This window comes from Cynocephalus volans, chromosome 5 (assembly GCF_027409185.1).
Source record: "Cynocephalus volans isolate mCynVol1 chromosome 5, mCynVol1.pri, whole genome shotgun sequence".
In the NCBI taxonomy this organism is placed as follows: Eukaryota; Metazoa; Chordata; class Mammalia; order Dermoptera; family Cynocephalidae; genus Cynocephalus; species Cynocephalus volans.
In genome coordinates, this window is record NC_084464.1 from 45,600,360 (window position 1) to 45,613,828 (window position 13,469).

Consider the following 13,469-nt stretch of genomic DNA (forward strand, 5'->3'; position numbering starts at 1 on the left):
ATCCAGCAGGTTCTTATGGAAATTGACAAACCTATTCTTAAATGTATATGAAAATGCAAAGAACCTAAATTAGTCAAGACAATCATGAGGAAGAACAAAGATGAACAACTTAAATCACCTGATTTTAAAACTTTCTATAAAGCTACAGCTATTAAGACACTATGATATTGGTTTAAGGGTCGACAAGTAACCAGTATAAGAGAATAGAGAGAATCCAAAAATAGACCCACATATGTATGGTCAATTGGTTGATGACAAAGAAGCCACTATGATTCAGTGGAGAAAGGATTATCTTTTTGATAAATGGTGCTGGACCAGTTGGGTCAATTGGATCATATAGAAAAAAAAAAATGAAGCTTGACTGCTACCTCATACAATAAACAAAAATTAATTCTAAATGGATCGTAGATCTAAAATGTAAATAGTAAAACAATAAAGTGTCTACACAAAAATATAAGAGAATATTTTTATGATCTTGGGACAGGCAAAGATTTCTAAAATATAACACAAAAACACTAACTACAGAGGAGACAATTGATACATTGGATTTCACTGAAATTTAAAACATCTGTTCATCAAAAGACATCATCAAGAGTAAAAAGGCAAGCCACAGAGTGGGAGAAGATATTTACCCATATGTGTATCTGACAAAGAACTCATATCCAGAATAGAGAGTTTCTACAAATCAAAAAGGAAAAGACAAACACTCAATGAAAAATGGCCAAAAAACTTTAACAGGCACATTACAAAAGAAGATACTCAAATTCTCAATAAGCTATGATGAAGTAGTTTACATCATTAATCACCAGAAAAATGCAAATTAAGGTCAAAATAAGATGCTATACTACACTCACTAGAATGGCTAAAATGAAAAAGACTGACAACACCAAGCACTGGTGATTGTGTAGAGCAGCAGAACTCTCATACACTGCTGGGGAGAATGGAAATTGTACAACCACTTTGGAAAACTATTTGGCTCTATCTATGAAAACTAAGCACATGTCAAACCTATAACCCAGCAACTCCACTCCTCAGCATTTACTCAAGAAAAATCAAAACACAGTTTACAGAAAGACTTATGCAAGAATGCTCATAGAAGCTTTATTCAAAAGAGCCTAAAACCGGAAGGAATATAAATGTATATCAAAAAATTGTGGTATGAACATACAATGGAATACTACTCAGCAATTAAAACAAACTCCTCACATATGCAACAACACAAGTCAATCTTGCAAACATTATATTGAGAGAAATAATCTAGACACAAAATAGCACCTGCTGTGTGATTCAATTTATTTGAAGTTCAAAAGCATGCAAAAATAATCTATGGTGATAGAAGTCAGAGCAATGGTTACCTCTTAAGGAGGTTTGTTATTGACTAGCAGGGGGCATGAGGAACCCTCTGAAATTCCAGAAATGTTCTATACCTTGATTTTAATAATAGTTACATGGGTGTATACATGCATAAAAATTCATTGGGCTGTGAACTTAACATTTGTGCACTTTACTGTAAATATGTTATATCTCAATTTTTAAAAATAATAATTAAAAAGAAAGGAGAGAAGCTATGGATGCTAAGTGCTAAGACTACCATGGCGTTAGGCTTTCTCCTCACAAAAGCCCAAAGCTCTAGGAAGCCCAGGCAAACCTGAAAGGGGGTAAAGGTATGTGCCTTTAATGAGTCCGTAGTTCTATCCTCCTCTCGTCCCATGAAAAATGGTGAAAGACATTGACATGGGAGAAAGACTACTAAGTGTTCTGTCTGTTGGACAGTTCTGGATTATTTGATTTTATAAGGGCCTCTGTCTTTTACTGCCTTTGAGCTAGTTTTACAACTCTGCAAATTGTACAAAACGGATGGTAAAGCAAATGATTCCTGTCCATAGAAATGCAAATAAAAATTGTCTGGTAGAGGTTCAGTTGATTACTGACCTGTGGATATTGCCCAGTTTTTCATCTATTTGCAAATTCATTTCCTGCTGGCCTATATATGGATCTGCTCTTTGGGTTCTCCTTTGAACCAGTTGTAACGTCGTACTGGTTCCTTCATCAAATAATAAGTTAAAGTCTTCTACTCATGTTCATTTTATATTTATACGAAAGTCCTGATTTCTTTAACATCCTCTTGCTCTAATTCTCTCTCTACCACTCTTTCCTCTTGGTGAAATAACTTGGCCTCTCTCTGTCTCCCACATGAATTCAGGCCTGGGCTCTCTGGAGCCGGTGGTTTTTCAAATCCACCCACGTTATTGAGCACCTGGTGTTTCCTGGGCTCTCCAGACTCATGAGGGAAAGAGATCCAGTTCTGCCTTCCCAGTCCAAGAGGGAAGACTTAACAAGTTTACAAGAGTTTTCAGGACCTCATTTGATTCTCATAATGACCTTTTAAGGTCGCTATCATTATAATTATTATTGCTATTTAATCTCCATTTTACTGATAGGAAAACTGAGGCTCAGGAAAGTGAACTAACTTGTCCAAGAGTGGACTTAAGACTCAAAGCCAGATCTCCAAATCCATTAAAACAACTGGATGTTTCAATGTCCATTTCACACATGGCCAGCAGCCCCCAACTAGGGACCAGTGAGAGAGCCTGAGGTTCTTCTTTGTCCGTCCAAACAGCCTGCCAAGGTCACGGGTTCAGATCCCCATACCAGACAGTCACAAAAAAAGAAAAAAAAAAAAAAAAACAGCCTGGTCCCATGGTCCCAGGGTGGGCACCAAAAGAAAAGAGGGGGAGGGGCCTGAGAGAGGAAGTGAAGGGGGAAGGGGACTCACTCAGCTCTAGGTAAGAAGGACTGGGTATGGGGGTTGGGGGGCTGACCTTCCTGCTGAGGCAGGGCCTGGGGAGCCTACTTGCTGAGTCCAGAGCCTGGGGGAGCTCAGGCCAGATTAGGGAGATCCTGAGACCTGAGCACCTTTCTGAATCTTCAAAGGCAGTTTTTTCTGAGAGGGACACTGGGCAATTGCCATGCCTGGCTGAGCTACACAAAATCAATGGTGTCTGCTAATGAGAAAGCCACTGCCACCAGGGGTGCTAGCTGGGGCACCCCAGGTCCTTCCAGCTCTGGAAACTGCTTTTTCCATAACCCAGACCAAGTCCATTATCCCCTCTCCCATTCCCACATCCCCCAGCCCCACATGCCCTCTAAGGACCTTTCTAGAGACTAGAGCAAAAGCCAGAGGCTTCAGAGACACCAGAGGGCATGAGGGCAGAACTGAGGGAGCACAGGGGCTGAGAGGCTGACAGTCAGGGAGGCAGAGGCCAGAGAGTGGCTTGCACCAGTTACAAGCAGTGACTTCCCTGCCCCCATACATGTCCTGTTCCCCAAAATCTAGAACACAGAAGAAACCCCGTAGAGGCTTCTGCCCGCCCTGTGCTCTGGCCAAAGAGAGCCTGGAAAGAGAAGCTAGAGGAGGACAAGGACCTCCTGGGCTGGGGCTGCTCTCAGAGGACAGAGGGAAAGGAGGGGTAAGGCTGTGGGCAGGGCCTGTCTCCCTTCCATAGAATCAATGAGTAAGGTTGAGGAATAAGAGCCGACATTCTCGAAGCCTCACTGCCCTGGTTCTAAGCATTTTACATACATGAATCATTTAATCCCCACAATAGCACTAAGAGGTCAATACAATTATTATCTCCATTTTACACATGAGATAACCGAGGCACAGAGATGTTAACTAACATGCCCAAGATCACACAGCTGGTTAATGATGGAGACAGGATTCAGACCCAAGTCTCCAGGGTGGCCTATTTTCCACTCCCACCATGCTGGAATACAGGGCACCCCTTTCACCGCTGAGTATTCAAAAAGTGTTTATGCAGGACCAACTGTTGCCAGGTTGTGCAAGCACTGGGATACAGGTAACAGCAGACAAGTCTCTGGTCCTTACAGAGATCACAGTCTAGGGGTTCCCCAATGTTGGGGGGGACAGTGGGAGGGAGAGGCTGTCTCATATTGTGTGTGTCTCCCCAGACAGTGTAGGGTCGAAAATACGTTTCTCTGCTATCACAAGCATGACTTCTCCTCACCCTCACCCAAATCTTGCGGGGAAGTATCAGTGCCGTTCTTACAGAGGAGGAAAGGAGGACCAGAACTGGAAGTGACTTGCCCAAGGTCTCACAGCTAGGAGGGTTCAGAGCCGGGATTTGAACCCTTGGCCTACGAGGCCTCTCGAACCCAAGGAGTTACCACAGACGGCTAGGCAGGTGGGCGGTGGTTTGAGAGGAAGTTTGGGGTGCAGTTCAATGGGTAAGTCAAGGCACTACCCCCGCCCCGCCACCACCACGCACTGGCTTGCACACTTGTCTTGGGAAGGTTCCAGAGGGTTTATGAGTTCTTGTTAGAGGCCGCGGGTGGGGTGGAGGCGAGCTAACCGGGCGTGGACGAGGGCTACGACAGCTGCGCGGCTGCTAGTGAGCTGTCCCGCAGCTGAGGGGCCACTTCGCAGGGTTTGCAGGAGCTGAGGTGGGCGGGGCGGCTTCCGCGGTCTCCATGGCGATGCGAGGAGGGAGGGGGAGGGGAGAAGAGATGCGTCTGCGGATTGATCCTACTCCAGTCAGATTCGATCCCGAGCGAAAATGGATTTTTTAATGCGTCTATTAGCTGCTTTGAAAACGCAAATTGAGTTCAGGAGAGACGTAGGCCTCCATAAGAAAACAATTTGGGTCTGAGGCTCTGGGGGCGCAGGGGGCGCCCCAGCACGCGGTGCTGCTCCCCAAGCCTGAACCTAGCCTGGGAGCGGGGGAAGGGAGGGAGTACCTTGGAGACTTTACACCTCCCCAGTCCCCAGGGAAGGTGGATTTAGCCAGAGTTGTGCGCCAGCTCTTTACAGGAATGAGCAAATTGCGGCCCCAGAGGCAAGCCAGTTCCCGTGAGGGGCGCAATCCCGGAGACTTCCTGGATGAGGCAGGATTTTAAGGGGCCTTTGAAGTCTCAGCAAATCGTGAACTCAGATAAAAACTAATGCCTAGCTAGCTTTTCCCCAGAGCTTTACAATTTACAAAAGACACCCTTATGGGCTCTTGGGTTAGTCTTAGTGACTGCAGTGGCAGGTGTGATTATGAGCCCATTTTACAGTTGAAGAAACTGAAGCTGGGGGACTTACAGACAGGAGGCACGTTGCTGAGGTCTCTCAGGCAGGGCCAAGGTAACAATCTCTGTTTTGTGCGATTCAGCTCTCTGGGAGGGGAAGGAGCTGGAGGAGGCGGCCTGGACTTGGGAATTGGGAACTGGGGCCTGGGTTAAGGTGGGTGGGGATCGGGAGCAGGGCTGACCTCTTCCCTCCCTACCCCCTCACCAAGGCTAGGCTCAGGCTTGGCTGGGCATCCCCCTCCCCCCCCAGTCAGCTTTCCTGTGAGACTAAGGAGAGGCTGGAGGGGGCAGGACGTGGAAAGGAGAACCGCGGAAGTGGGGGAGGGGGAGAGCGGTCAGACACGCAGTTAATTCCCCCCATTGTCATTCTCTCTGTCTAGAGCCTTCTTTGCATATGCAAATGAGTTCGTCCTCCCACAATTGCATAGTAATCAGGAGCAAATTACCTTCTTGCTGTTTACTTTCAGCGTCCTTAATTAATCCAGTTATTAGACAATTAATGAAGCTTGTTTGGTGAGAAATTCATAGCAAGAATGGAGAAGGGCGTGTGTATGCATGGGATGTGTGTGTGTCTGTGTGTGTGTGTGCACGTGCACACGCGCACCTGCACACTGAGGATGGGAGATGTTGCCTTTACCCAGGAATAGAGGCAATCCCTAGGTTTCCCCTCAGCACCCTCTCCTTCTCAGTCTCACCCCTGTGCCCCGCAATTTCCTACACACACCTCAGCCCCACCCCACTTTTCTCCATCCTGCCATTTGCATCTTCCTCTTGCAGCTTATCACATCCTCCACCAAGCCTTTGTGGATTCAGGAAAGTAGTCTTTAGTGTCCTCCAGAGTCCCTGGATGGCAGTGGCCCCAAATAGGACTAGAGGTCCAGAAGTCAGTACCCTGGCCTTCTCAGTCCCCCAGGGCCCATCCAGTTGCCCCAACTCTGACTGTGTTTTCTCCACTGACCTTCCCAGACTGTGGCCAGTGGGTGCTGCAAAAACAACCCTCACCCTCTCCAGGCAGAGATGACCTCCCAGAGCTCATGAGCCAGGTGACTGCCTGAGGTTCCTAAATGTGCCCCACACACCCACACCCTATGGGCTGTGAGACCACCGGGCACAGCTGGAGGGAACACTAAGATCATTTTTTTCCCCCTGCTACTAGCAGGTAAGGGGATCTGAACCTTGACCTTGGTGTTATCAGCACCACACTTTAACCAAGTGAGCTAGCCAGCCAGCCCCATCATATTTTTAAAATTTTTTAACAAAAGCAGTCTGAGCTCCCATCTGCTGGGCAGTAGTCCAGTGTTTCTCCCAAGAACCCCTTCCCTAGGTCATTTCTGGGCATCCTGAGGACAATGTTCATGTCCCACAGATACATCTTGGGGTCACTTATAATCTGACTTTTTCTATCTGGCTGCTTTTAAGACCTTTTGGGTTTTTGCAGTTTCACTACAATTTTTTTAGGTCCTTATTTACTCTGCTTAGAATTCTTTATGCTTCCTTCCCAGGATTTTATCATTTCTGAAAAATTCCTAATCAACATATCATTAAATATTGCCCCACCCTCCTCTCAGTGATCTCCTCTGGTATTCCTAGATGATATTCGTTAAACTCCACATTCTATATCCCATATCTTTTTTCCTCTTGTTCATATTTTTCTCTCTGTGCTACATTATAGCTAATGATTTTTTCAAATCTATTTTCCAGTTCACTAACTATCTCTTCAGATGTATCTAATATGCCATTTAACCTATCCATTGGGTTTTAAAGTTCAACATTATTATTTTCATATCTGAGTTGATTTATTTTCATATGTACCTGATTTTCCTGATAGCATCTTTATTTCTTTAAACATTTTAAACATTCTATTTTTTAAAAATATTCTGGATCTGATGATTCCAATATCTTAACTCTTGCAGGTCTAATTCTGCCATTTGTTGTTTTTACTGACTCACTTGTAATCAGTTGTTTCCTTGTGTGTTTTGTAATTTTGTATTGTAAACTCAAGCTTAGCTGTCTCTATTCATGGGAATCCTATACAGCAGAAGTTGAGGGTATGTCCCTCCCAAGAGAGTTTGCTTTTGCTTCTGCCAGCCAGGTTGCCAGGTGCTACCAACACACTTGGAGTTAATTCCATCACTTGAAGTTTCCTGGAACACACAGATAATGCAAATGTTTACCTAAACCCCTGTGTGGGCAGGCTTGTGATTACAAATTTAAAGAAGGCTTTTTTTCCTACCTAGAGTACATGCTGAAATAGACAAATATTTTTTATCATTTCTCCTTGTCACTGAATGCATTTTTTTCTCTATCCTTCCACCAAAAGTGTAGCCTTTTTAGAGTTCTGGCTTTTTTGTGGAACTGTTAATTACAACTCCCCATCATCCAGGACCCACAGCCTGTCTTCTTGTTCCATGTGGGGCTCTTACACCCAAGCCTCTAAGCCGGTGGTTATCGGCCTGGACAATTTTGTTCCCCGGGAGACATTTGGCAATTTTTGTTTGTCACACTAGAGGAGGGCAGTGCTACTGGTAGTTAGTGGGTAGAGGCCAGAGATGCTGCTAAGCATCTGCTGGGGCTCAGAAAGTGATACCCCAATGTGAAGACCTCAGAAGCAGCCTCAAAAGGAAAGTTTTCCTCCGACCTTCTCCTGCCCTCCTGTCTCTTAGCCTCATTCTCCCCTGAGGCGAGCCATAGAAATTGGAATCCCTCTTCCCCTAGGCAGGTCATACATATACTCTAATCTTCCCCCTGCCTTTCTGTCCTGGAGCTGGCCGTAAAGAAATTCTCTGACCTACCTTGTCTGATTGTGGCTCATAAGACCCCCATTCCAGAAAGGGTCCTGCCCCATTACCTTGAAGGAATGAATGCTGCACAGAGAGGCCAAGAAGAGTCTGAACAGACAAGCCTTGCTGGGTTTCCCCACTCAGTCTTTCGGCATTAGATCCTACTTTTCTTTTCTGACGTTTCTACGTGGCTGTGCCTGCTTCATAGAACCCAAGCATAAATATGGACAATTTCCCCTACATCTTCGAATCTTCATTCTGAAGGCTCTGTGTCAAGTAAAAGTCTGATATAATAAAATTTGTTATGCCTTTTGTTTCATATTAATCTGTGTTTATTAGTGATTTTTCAGAGAACCTTCAGCGGGTTGAAGGGGATGGCTTCCCTTGGCACATACACACCTACAATGTACAGGACAGCCCCTCACACTGAAGAATAATCCAGCCCAAAATGTCAATTGTGCTGCTGCTGAGAGACTCTGATCTAGCTCATGGAGATGTACAAATAACTTGAGGCCTCCCCACAACTTCAGAGTCCCCCCCCCAGCAACTTCAGAGTCCCCTAATACTCAGGCTTCCAGCACCTATTTATGTTTGACATCCTAAAGGTTTTCCTTACATTCATTCATTCATTCATTTTACAAACACAGCCATGCATTTAAAAAGAATCATTGTTCTGTTTTATGGAGTGCCTCTGGGTGTTCTGTGGTGGGAGATTTTTCAGGCTTCCTACTTGTCACTCCCATCTGCGTCCTTGCTGCTCTCAGCTCACCACTCACTGTCTGGTAACAGCCTCTCTCTTTCGCCCCGTCTCCCTGCACCAGTGTGTAGCTGGAAGCCCAGAGAATGTGTTGCTGAAGGTTTGGGATACAATCGACACACGTGAGAGTGTGCGACACACCACCAGCAGCAGTTGCTCTTGGGGCTCACAAACCCCCAAATTCCACCCTCCTTATGGCCCCTGTCTGATTCCATGAGGCTAAGGCCTGATTCCACAGGCCCCTGGCTCCCTAAATCTCTGGGTCTCCTCACCTCCCTGGCTCACAGCTTCAAAGAGTGTCTCCCCTCCCCCCGCCCACCTAGCCCAAGACCCTAGCAATTCCTGCAGCAGGAATATTCGTCCCTTCCTTTCAGGGCCTGCGTCAGCCTCCTGCACTCTGGCATCCAGTGCCTGGCCCACAGCAGGTGCTCAGTACTGATGTGTGAATGAATGAATGAGTGAATGAATGAGGCCTGGCTCAGGGCCTGGGCAAGACAATCATAATAACCAAAAATATATTTCCCAGAGTCTGGGTTATTCAACTTCAAAGTGACACCACATTGGGACAGCCACAGTTCAGTCTAAATGCGCATTTAGGGAAAAGCATTTCTCTCATGCTTTAAGGGCACAGCTGGGCTGTAGAAACTCCCAATTTACATGACTAAACAGCACACTCAACACCGCGAACTGCAGCATCTGCATTCCCATTTGTGGTGATGTCTCAGTTTCCTCTGGGAACTAATGGGGGTGGGCTCTCGCTTGCTTGTGTGTAACTAAAGGGTCCCACCTGGGGGGAAGGAAAAGCAAGTGGAGCCTGTTCCAAAGTAGTTTGTTTCCACCTCCAGAAACCCAAGCTGCCAGCAGCCCCCAGCTGGCCTCTCACTTGATAAAAAACAAAGCATTTACTCCATTCATTCATTCATTTAATAAATATTTATAGAACATCTCCCATGTGCCAGGCATTGTTGCAGGCATTGGAAGTTCAATAGAAAACAGCAAAGTCCCCCACCTGCACAGCACTCATGTTCTCCTGGGTGGGGGAGACACATTGAATGTGACATCTGGGAGCAATGAGGTATCTAGGAGGAAAGATGAGGCTGGTCGGGGGCTGCATGATGGGGGGTGCTGTTTGAGGTGGGCGGTCAGGAAACGCCTCTCTGTGAAGACAGCTTCGGTCAGCAAAGCCCGCTGGAATTAGGGAAGTGCGGTCCACGTGGAAGGAACAGCAACCGAAGTGCTGGGGAAGAGGGGGAGGTGCGAGTGGCTGGGGCGAGAAGGGGGAAGAAGGGAAGGAAGCGAGACTGGCTGGACCCCGCGGAGTCTCACCGGCTTGGCCAGAGATTTGAGGTTTATTTCAAGTGTGGTGGGAGGGCCGACCCTGTGACACACTCGGGAGAGTGCGGCGCTGGGAGCCCAGCAGCGCTCCCGCCGCGTGTTCGGATCCTATATAGGGATGGCCGGTGCACTCACTGGCTGAGCGCGGTGCGGCCGGTCACAAAAAAAGACAAAAAAAACCCCAAAACAAATAAAGTGTGGTGGGAAATCGTGGAGGGTTCTAAGCAGGATCCCTCTGGCTGATGTGTGAGGAGCTGACCCAGGAGCAGGAGCTGAAGCAGGGAGCCACTTAGGAGGGCTTCCGAGTAATCCAGACTAAGGAGGCTGGCAGTTTGGGTGACATGATGAGAAGCAGGTAGATTCTGGAGATGTCCTAAGGTGAGCCAGCAGGAGCTGCTGACACTGGATGAGCGGTGTGAGAGATGGGCAGGAGTCAGGGCTGACCCCCAAGGTTCTGACCATGAGGGTGGTGGGGCCACCCCTGAGAGGGGGAGGGGAGGAAGGAGCAGGCTGAGGGGGTGGTGAGGAGTCTGGATCTGACACCTTATTGTGGAAGTGCCTGGCAAAGCTGAGGAGTAGGGTGTGGGCCACATGGTCAGGTTCAGGTGCAAGATATACATTTAGGAGTCAGAGCCATGGGACCTGATGAGATCCCCCAGGGAGCAAGCATAGGAGAGGCAGAGGATTCTGTGGCCTGAGTCCTGGGATGCACAGACACTTCAGGGAACATTAAAGGTGCATGTCGTGCCCCATTCTGCTTAAAGCTTTCCAGTGGCCTCCCTGCTGCATGCTACCAGGTTCTGAGTGACCTCTCTTCAGGCCTCTCCACCCTCGCTTCTCCCACACTCCCCCTTCATCACTCTGCACCAGCCTCATGGGCCTCCTTTAGTTTCTTAAACTTGCCAGACCAGACATCTTCCCACCTCAGGGCCTTTGCATGTGCTGTTCCCTTTGCCTGGAAAGCTCTTCTCTCCCTCTTCCCTCACTTCCTCCTTTTTCTTTGGGTCTCATCTCAAAGGCTGCCTCCTCGAGAGGCCTTCCCTGACTCCCCAGTCTAATGTAATTGCACATGCACACCACTATTCTCTTATGGGACCCTGTTCTCATCTTTCAGAGCACTTATTACAAACTAATCATCTATACATGAGTGTGTCGATTTGAGAGATGTCTGTCTCCTCTTACCCCACTTGACCATGAGCTCCATGAAATGAGGAAAATTACTGTCTTCCACTACTGTGTACAGTAAAATATACATTGAATGATGAATGACAGGGGAACAGAAACAAACACTGGTTGATTGTGTATGATGTTCTCAATACTGTACCTGACTTTTACATAACCAACTGCAGGAGACATCCTCACTGCTAACCTACACTTCCGCTTCTGCTCTCCTTCTAGGCAAATAGGATTACATATCCTCACCCTCTTGATGTTAGATGTGGTTTAGGACTTGCTTTGACCAATGAAATATGAGCAGAAAGGACATGTGTCACTTTCAGGGAGAAGAACTTAAGAGCTGGTGTACAATTCTGCAAGTTCTCGTCCTCTGCCAAGAAAGTCTTGTGTGGAAGGAACGAGATCATTGGTGGAGAAGCTGGCATCATCTGCGGTCCCTGAGCAACCATGGTGAGCAGAGCTCCCACCCCTGCCCTGCATGGCTAGAGAGTGTGAGCAAGGGAAAAAAACCTCTGTGGTTTTATTACACAGCATAACCTAGCCCACCTGACTAGTGCAGCAAGCTCATTTAATTCTTCCAACAACCTCATGACATGCTCTGTGCCCACTTCTCAGAATCGTTCCACCAATACATGCTGATTGAGTTCCCACTAGAAGGAGGCATTGACCACACAAAGAGGAATAAGATACAGCCCAGCCTCCAAGAAGCTTATGGGCTTGGATGCAGAAATGGCCAAGGAAGCACAGTAAAGGGTAGTTTAGTGGAGGTGCGGCAGAAGGGCCAGTTCTGGAGGAGAAATGTCAAAGCAGAATCTTGACCTGATGGAGCCCATGGTCCAAGCAGGTGTGGGTGGAGGTGCCAAAGAGATGGCATCCCTGGCACAGGGATCAGCCCAGGCAAAGCTCAAGACAGGAGGAAAATCAGTAGCACATAGGTGTATTAGTTCGAGTATATGCTAAGCTGCTGTTACAGAATTCCAAAATATGTTAGTGTAAACAAGATAGAAGTTGAGTTCTCCCACACACAATAGTCCAGAGCTAGGTGCTTCTGGCTATAGCATGGCTCTGCCAACTCTTATACTTGGCTTCAATCTCTGTGTTCAAGGCGGCCACTCCAGCTCCTGCCATCACATCTGCATCCCAGCCAGAGGGAAGGAGAAAAGGTTAAATGGAATGCATTCCCATTCCTTTTTAAAATATAACCTAGAAGCATACATTTTCTCTCTCCTTCCAGCAGCTCCATCACCAGTCATCCAAGCCAGCATTCTCCCCAACTCTCTCCTCTCAGTTACCTTTTACATCCAATCAAGTCCCTCCTCTCCCAGTCCTCATCTCTCACCCAGCCCATGGCAGTAACTTCCTAATAAGTCTCCGAGCCTCCAGGCTAGGCCCTTTCAATCCATCTTCCACAGTGACTGTCCCAATTTACAGCTCTGACCACATCACGCCCTTCTTAGAAGAAAGTCCAAACCACTCGGTGTAGCTCACAAGCCCCTGCCCCTCGCCCTTGCCCACCTCTGCAGTTCTATCTCTCACCCCTCGAGTGCTCATCTTCACCTTCCCGATATCTCTACTTGGCCCCTCTCCCCAAATATGCTGTTTATCACCTCTGTCCTTTGCTCATGCCTGAAATGCCCTTCCCAGTCCCCACCTAACAGACTCCTCATCCTTTAAGGATTAGCTCAGGTGTTACTCCTTCATGAAATGGACTCAGAGCCCCTTCTCTGAGCTCCTGCTGTCTACAGCTACTCTCCACTTCCCCATATTTCATAATCATTTCTTCAGGCTTGTTGCTCCATGTCTCCAGGAACTAGCAGCGGACCTGGGAACACAGTAGGGCTTGAAAAACAATTGAATGGAGAAACAAATGGTGGAGGCAGAAGCTCACTGGAGTGTCTTAGAGAGGCAGTGTGGAGTGGAGGCTAAGGACGAGGACTGGAGCTGGACTGCTGGGTTCAAATCCCAGCTCTACCACCTCCTGGCTGTGTGCACTTACGCGAGTGTTTAAACCTCTTTGAGTCTCAGTGTCTCCATCTAAAAGGGGAACAAAAACAGTACTTCTTCCATAGTTATTGTAAAAATTAGACAATTCAATACATGTAAAACTTAGAACAGTGCCTGACACTGAGTCAGCCTTTCTTCTTACTAGGCCAAAGGCAAGGAGAAAGCTCAGATGAAACCAAGCAGGAGGATGGCCTGATCAGATTTGCATCCTAGAAAGACAGAAGGACACTTCCACTTCCAACCCAAATGAAGTAACATGGATGTCTTAGTCAGTTTGGGCTGCTATGACAAATTACCATAGACTGGGTGGCTTATAAACAGCAGAA